Raw genomic sequence first — 8,537 nt, 5'->3', positions numbered from 1 at the left:
AAATGGTCAATTGTAGGGAATATTGTAAATACATTAAACCTGAAGCAGAATTGACCAGTTCTAAAACAGAACTTAACCAGGATCAAATCAGGTCTGAACCAGTACTAATCCAGGTCTAAACAGGGGCTAATTTAACCAACACTGCACTGATGTGTGTTCACTCTTGTTTGGTTTGGTCCGGTTTGAGCCCAGTTTTGTCCCTTTATAGACTGTGATTTGGTGCTGTTCTAGTGCTTTAGCCCTGCATTTGTTCATTTCAGTCTCATTTCCGTTCCTTTTTTGTTGTTTTGTTACATATTTTCTTGTCCCGTAGACTTTATAGACACATCCGAGGGAAAAGCCCGCTGACAGATCCATTCATTTATTCATTTCAATGTAGAAGAGCTGCTCTGTCGCTGCTCATCAACGACAAACGCAGACTTTAGGAGTTATATTGTGCTAAATACTGTACGGACACAAAGACAGTGAACTCCTGCTGTAACATCTACACAACAATCCGATTACTTTTCTCAGGTAACGACATGTCACAAAAGATCAAACCTGCAGCGTTTTCGGAAATAATGACTTCTCTCAGGTTTACAGTAAAAAATCTGTGTTTTTTTTTTTACTTTATTGTTTTAGTATTTCATTGTATTGTTAAATTTAATGACCTTCAAAAGTGCCACAGGAAATAAAGTTGAGAAAATACAGTAACATTGACAGTAAGAGTGCAAAGTCCACTGAGATAACGACAAGCAAAACAGTAAAAAACATTTATTCATTTGAAAAACAAAACAAAAACGATATTATATATATATATATATATATATATATATATATATATATATATATATATATATATATATATATTATAAAGGAAAACAATGTAATTAAAATGATAAAACATCTGAAAAAGTTGCCCTGGAAACTCAAACAGAAAAAACGGTGGCCAATCTGTGCCCACTAAACATTTTATTCTGAATTATTCTTTGTAAGTAAAAGTGGTACAGGAAATGAATCAAGTTAGAGTAAAATGAAAGAACTTAGAGTCCGGGCGTTGCATTTTAAAGTTTAGTTCGGACAAAACCTCCAGTGATGTACAAAATGTGCAGAATTGTGGCAAGAAAGAAATGTTCAATACATTAACTATTGTCACCTGAAGTAGACGTAAAAGTATTCATATTAGAAACCACTCAGAGAAGTTCATTTACAAAAACGTCCTTCCCACTCTCAGCTCGAAGCGAGTCCAGCTCACTTTTCTGACCGTTTCTTTCTCGACTAAAGAAGGTGCGAGTTCTGACTGAGTCGCTCCTGTTCACTTTGCGATCCTCAGATGGTCGACCACAAAGACGATCAGGACCAGGCCGATGATGGCGGACAGGACCAGCCTCGCCGTGAGCTCGCTGTGGCACCCGCTGCTGCTCTCTGGAACAAACACACGCTCTTCACCATGACGACGGGGCGGAATATATCAAACACACGCTCTTCACCATGACGACGGGGCAGAATATATCAAACACACGCTCTTAATGTGGCAGAGATTCAGGTCATTCCCTTCATTATGTGTTTTTCATTCAGTCCAGGTTAGTTTCATGTTAAAGGGCCTATGACAGGTTTTCTAATGTTGACTTTATTTGGTGTATTTAGTCCTGTTGTACATAAAAATGAAAGTTTTACACCAATCGAGTGGGTGTTTGTGGAGAAAACATCGAGAAATGTGTAGAAAATGACAGGAAGTGACATCACACTAGGAATTCCAGTCCAAGCTTATGCATAAATTACAGAAAGAAACAACTTTTTTGACCCCTAAACATCAATTTAACAAAATAAAGTCGCTCTCAAATAAAAGAAATTGTGACATTAGATGAGTTTTTGCCCAGTGTTTGCTGGGTAACGTCTTAGTGTGATGTCATCAGTTACAAACAGGAAGTGAAATTATAAACCTAAAAAGATTGCTATTCTGTGATACATTTTTTGGGAATTTTTAGTCAAATTCCAATGTATTTATCTTAACTTTACACACTAGGGCACAAACTTTATCAGAGTTTCAGAGTTTGTGGATTATTTTTGAGCGCCAGGATTTACAAAAGATGGAGAGCAGAAGAAAGACAGAGCGTTATAAAAGGCTTTTACCAGATTTACAAAGCTCAGCAATTTTCAAAGGATTTGGTGTATTTAGTCCTGTTGTACATAAAAATGAAAGTTTTACACCAATCGAGTGGGTGTTTGTGGAGAAAACATCACAGGAAGTGACATCACACTAGGAATTCCAATCAAGCTTATGCATAAATTACAGAAAGAAACAACTTTTTTGACCCCTAAACATCAATTTAGCAAAATAAAGTCGCTCGCAAATGAAATAAATTGTGACATTAAATGAGTTTTGGCCCAGTGTTTGCTGGGTAACGTCTTAGTTTGATGTCACCAGTTACAAACAGGAAGTGAAATTTTATAAACCTAAGAAAATTGCTATTCAGTGATCATTTTTTGGGGGAAATTTTTTGTCAAATTCCAACGTATTTATCTTAACTGCGTTTTAGTTGAATGAGTCGTCCGACCTGTAGGGGGCACTTTAAGCATTTAGTTTACGCTTTGCCCTATTTTTCATCTTTGTTTCGACATGTAACAGATCTCTATGTGCCGTACTTTACACACTAGAGTACAAACTTTATCAGAGTTTCAGAGTTTGTGGATTATTTTTGAGCACCAGGATTTATAAAAGGCTTTACCAGATTCACAAAACTCAGTATTTCTCACAAACATCTCCAGAGACAAGGTGAATCTTTAGCAGATTTAAGGCACAAACTACTCAATCTAAACTTTTTAAAGACACACTCGGACCAGGTGGGCGTCGCTAATGTTTAATCTGATCCAATTTAAAGACGTTCCGTTATTTACAGCTTCATTTAACGACAAAGATAAACTCCACAAGGTCAATTTCAGTCTCGTTGTCGTTCATTGCTTACCTGACCCGCCAGCCCCGCCCACATTCTGTTCTCTGGAGTCAGAGCCTGTCCAATCCCAGGCGGAGGTTTTAACGCGTCACACTGAGATACGGAAGTAGCTCTTCATCCCCGTTCCAAAACATTCAAGATGGCGGACCCAACACGTGACCCGGCCCGTGACCCGGCTCGTGACCGAGTGTTTACTTCTGCTCTGGCTTCGGTTTGAACGATGAGGAAAGTCCGCTCTACTCGCCGTGATGAACGTGCGTTACATGCGGTTATATGAAGGGCGTCATCGCGATTCAGGAGACATTTTCTGCGTTCAGGACGGATAACGCGGGACACGCCTCGTTGACATGGGCTACGTAATATCCGGTTAATTGCGTCGCGTTTTTTTGCGTCACTTCTGGGTTTATGTGATTGGTTCTGTCTCTGCTCTAAACTCCGCCCTAGTAATTGAACCTGAGCGGTCGAGCCCCAGAGCCACTCACAGTTTTAATAAGTAGTTTGTCATAACGTGTTGGGAATGGCTGGTCAGGCAAGTTCATTGCTGCACTTTCTTCCTCCTCTGCACATGTGTGTATGTATGTCACGTGGTGCGGTCACGTTAGTCACGATGCTACATTATAAAACCGTCCTTACCTCCGTTTGTCAGGCACAGCTCGTTGGGTTGTAAAGTCTTGCTCCGTCGCTCCACCGGGTTCTGAGCTTCACAGACGTATGTGCTGGTCTCACTGTGTCCCACCTCTAAAGTGAGAGAAAGCCTGGCTAAGTCAGGACTCCGTGTATCTTTGATCCGGACTTTCCCTCTGAACCAGGACAGGTTCAAGTCTGGGCTGTTCTGACAGGAGCACTCCACCAGGAGCCCGCGGCACCCGCCCAGACGTGGTGTTACAATGTTGACCGATGGTTCAGAGAGGGCATCTGAAAGAGAAACGCATTAAAGGTGAAATGAGTGTTTTTTAACTGGTTCTTGGCTGACTTTTTGACCACTGGCCTACATCGACAGAGAGAGGAGAAGAAACCCTGCGTGTCAATTTACTTTTTAATTTGAAAAGATGTTTAGTTAGAACTTCTGTGCAATTAGTCAAAGCCTGATATGTTTAGGTTTTAACTTACACACATTTTTAGTAAGACCTAGTTTACTCAAGTACTGAATAAGTCCCTCCTTTACATTTTTGACCAAAGAATTCAAACTGGCTCGGTCCATTTTCCCTATTTGAATGTCTAAAATAGGTGCAATTTTGGCATTTTTTACACAATGAATGCCTTATTTTTGTATGAAAACATTATATGATTACAAATATTTTTTTAAATTACATTTAAGGGAAGAAACTGCCCAAGAAGATTCAACTTGGTGTCACTAAATTTAGGATGATTTTTTGTCTTTTCACCTGCAGCTTCAATTGGACGGAGGCAGGATCTTTATGGAGAAGTTTTACACTTTACCTAATTTCTCAAACAGAGAGTGGAAGGACTGATTGATTGAGTTTTTTTGCAAGCAGTTCAATGAAGAGTGAGAACAGAAGGGGTGACCGTGTGCAAACTTGTCCTATTCCTCTGTGTTGAGTGAATGGTTGGGATTTGTACCATTGTTTATTACAGATGCAGTGAGTCATATTCACTCTAAAAAGATGGATCCAGATGCTTGAGTGAGAAAGGCCAGGCTCTATGGAACACCCGGAGAAAAGCTGTAGAAGTATGAAAGATTTGTAAAATACAGTATACCGTATTTTCCGGACTAAGTATAGTTTTGGCCGGGGTGCGACTTATACTTATATTTATACTTATATACTTGTACTCTGGAGCAACTTATATGTGATATTTTTTGTTATTTTCACACTTGCAGCCGCATTTCATACTCCAGTGCGACTTATATATGGTTTTTCTTCTCTATTATGCATTTTTTGGCTGGTGCGACTTATAGTCCGGAAAATACAGTTGTTGTTGTTGTTGTTGTTGTTGTTGTTGTTGTTGTTGTTTTATGGCGGTTGGCATCCGAGTGTTGTTGTTGTTGTTGTTGTTGTTGTTGTTGTTGTTGTTTTATGGCGGTTGGCATCCGAGTGTTGTTGTTAAGATAAGATAAGATATTCCTTTATTGTCCCACATGGGGAAATTTCATTGGTGCAAGGCAGGTAGATACAGAGGTAGATCCACAAGAACAGATCACTTATAGGAAGTCTGAAAAACACTTTCAGTAGAAGATCTCCTATAAATAAATAAAAAACTCCCATAGACAAATAAATAAATAAATACCATTGCATGTGATCACGACAGTAATTGCACATGAATATGTGTCACGACAGCACATGGATTGCACATGAATTTCACAGTAATTGCACATATGACAGAATTGCACATCAGTATTAGGTTAGGTCAGTATTGCGAGTGTTCAGTACTAACAGTTTTTGTTATAAAGTCTGACAGCAGCAGGAAGGAAAGACCTACGGAACCTTTCCTTCACACAGCGAGGGTGGATCAGTCTCTCACTGAAGCTGCTCTCCAGAGCGGAGAGAGTGTCCTGCAGGGGGTGACACTCATGGTCCAGCATAGATGTGAATCTAGCCAGGACCCTTCTGTCCCCCACCTCCTGCACCGAGTCCAGAGCACAGCCCAGGACGGAGCTGGACTTCTTGATGACTCTGTCCAGCCTCCTCCTCTCCCTCTCTGTGATGCTGCTGCTCCAGCAGACCACACCGTACAGGAGGGCTGATGCCACCACAGAGTCGTAGAAGGTCTTCAGGAGTGGCCCTGTCACTCCAAAAGACCTGAGTCTCCTCAGGAGGTAGAGCCGACTCTGGCTCTTCCTGTACAGTGCGTCTGTGTTATGAGTCCAGTCCAGTTTGTGGTTCAGATGAACACCCAGGTACTTGTATGAGTCCACTCTCTCAATGTCCCGTCCCTGGATGTTCACTGGTGAGGGGGCAGTGAGGTGGCGTCTGCGGAAATCCACCACCATCTCCTTGGTCTTCCCCGCGTTGATGAGGAGGTGGTTCCGCTGACACCAGTCCACAAAGTCCTGCGCCAGTCCTCTGTACTCCGCGTCATCGTCGTCCGTGATGAGTCCGATGATGGCAGAGTCGTCAGAGAACTTCTGCAGGACACAGCTGTCCGTGTCATGTCTGAAGTCTGCAGTGTAAAGGGTGAATCGTTCGTGAAGTTCCTCTTTCATATAAACGTGTATATAAACGTGTACCGACGACACGCCGTACTTTAGCGCGGCCGGAGGGCGCGGGGGGGGGGGGGGGGGGGGGGGCTGGTGGGCTCGCTCGGAGCTAGCTCACCTCACAACAACACAACGAACGCAACGAAAAACGCTCAAATCCAGCCGAAAAAAGTCAAAAACAGTTGAATTAAAAAACTATTCCAGCGCGTGTCCCTATCGTACAGTAAAATAGAAAAAATATACTAACTATATTTACAAAATATAGGAGATAAAGCACAATAAGTGTGAGAAAGAAGAGAGAGCGTTTACACCGGGCTGCCAGCTGTACCAGCGCCTTATGACGTTGTTGTTGTTTTATGGCGGTTGGCATCCAATTGTTGCATTACCGCCAGACTTTATTCCTCAGACTTTTCGTAGTCCTCAGACTCAGAGTCCGACAGGCTTTATTCCAGGGAGACTCTTCTTCATCTTCCTCTCCGTCTTTGACGTTCGGTGCTTCCGAGTGGTTGTGGTTGTGGTTTTATGGCGGTTGGCATCCAAGTGTTGTTGTTGTTGTTGTTATTGTTGTTTTATGGCGGTTGGCATCCAAGTGTTGCATTACCGCCAGACTTTATTTCTCAGACTTTTCGTAGTCCTCAGACTCTGTCGTAGTCCGTAAAAGTACTCCTTTAATTGCTTTGGTGTAACAAAGCCCATGAGGTCATGATATGTCTTTGTGACTAGAATAGTTGTTGTTGTTTCAGAGACCGACCGGCTTTATTCCAGGGAGACTCTTCTTCATCTTCCTCTCCTTCTTTGACGTTCGGTGCTTCCACCGTACAGCTTTATTCTTTAGGCTTCATTCTATAGGCTTTAATATTTCCACTGATGTCGCCGCTTGGTAGCCGTGCGTCTACGAGACTGGACGAGGACAGGAGACCACCCCCACCCCCATCTCGTCACTCTGATCACTCCGACTCCCCACAAGCAGACCCCCATCACTCCGACTCCCATTCAGCGCCCTCAGCCCGCCCTCTATATCTGCCCAATCGAGCTCCCCCGTTCCAAGGAATCTCCCTGCAGCTTTAGCAATGATCCTGATCCTTTCAGTTCTGCCCTGAGCCTGAGCAGCACAGTTCACAACATCCACCATAAAGAGTACAAAATCCTCTCTATCCACAACCAGGGCACTCTCACTAATTCTGGAACCTGCACACCTGGAACCTCCACTCTTGAAACCTTCACACTTCTTGGGAGCCACGCTGGCCTTTCTCATTTCGCCCTGGCTGGGAGCAGCGCTGGCTCCCCTCTCTGTACTCCAAACTCGCCACTCGAAACTTTCTTGACTGCATCCGCACAGGATACACCCTGAGAGACCTTTATTTTCTGCACCTCAGCAGCTCCCCTGCTAAACCCGCATCCCCCGAAGGCAGAGCCATGTTCCTCCCCACAGTCACAGCACTCCAGTTCTGCACCCACGTCACACCTCCCACACTCGTGGTCTCCCGCACATCCACCACATCTCTGCCTCCCTCCACAGACCGCTGCAACATGCCCAAAGCGCTGGCACCCAAAGCAACGCAGGGGCGGCGGAACATATGGCCTGACGCTATAGCACATGTACCCAATGAACACCTTACTAGGCAGGCACCTCCCTTCAAGTGTTACCATTACCGACAAGCTGTCACATCTTACCCCAAACCGGGTCACCTTCAAACGCCTAGCGTCCACCACCGTAACTCCAGTCAAATTCTCCTTAACTTCATCCACAGACGTCGCCGTAGGGACACCTACGATAACTCCTCTGACTGTGTTTCTTTCAGCATCAGACACAAGAATGTCCTTTACACCCAGACGTTTAGTTCCAATCGCCTTCCGTTGCTGAGCTGCGTCCTTGCACACGACCAGCAGCGAGCCATCTCTAAGGACACTCGCACTCTTGATCACTCCCACAGCTACAGTTAGGCTCTTTGACAATGCCACTGAATTCCACTCCTTAAAGGATGCACTATCCTGTGCAAGCTTTATGATCACCTTACAGTCTCTGCTCTCACCCCGGATATAAATAGCTTCAGCCTCATCCTGCTGCTCATTCCCAGAACCCTCGGACGAGCTAAGGGACTTTTTACGTTTCCGGGCACGTGCAGGCAGAAAAGGATGCTCCTCCACGCCGTCCAGAACGTCTTCCATCCCCGATCCACTCTCCTCCGCCATCTCCCGTCTCTCCAGACCGGGTGTTGAGCAAGGCCTCCTCACAGTTTTAGTCATCCAAGTGTTGTTGTTGTTGTTGTTTTATGGCGGTTGGCATCCAATTGTTGCATTACCGCCAGACTTTATTCCTCAGACTTTTCGTAGTCCTCAGACTGTCATAGTCCGTAAAAGTACTCCTTCCATTGCTTTGGTGTTACAAAGCCCATGAGGTCATGATATGTCTTTGTGACCGGCTTTATTCCAGGGAGACTCTTCTT

The sequence above is a fragment of the Eucyclogobius newberryi genome, unplaced genomic scaffold, assembly GCF_026437365.1.
Source record: "Eucyclogobius newberryi isolate DKJ021-1_F unplaced genomic scaffold, fEucNew1.0.hap1 SCAF_4, whole genome shotgun sequence".
NCBI classification, from domain to species: domain Eukaryota; kingdom Metazoa; phylum Chordata; class Actinopteri; order Gobiiformes; family Gobiidae; genus Eucyclogobius; species Eucyclogobius newberryi.
The sequence above is the reverse complement of the archived record's forward strand: the minus strand, read 5'-3'. Positions refer to the sequence as shown.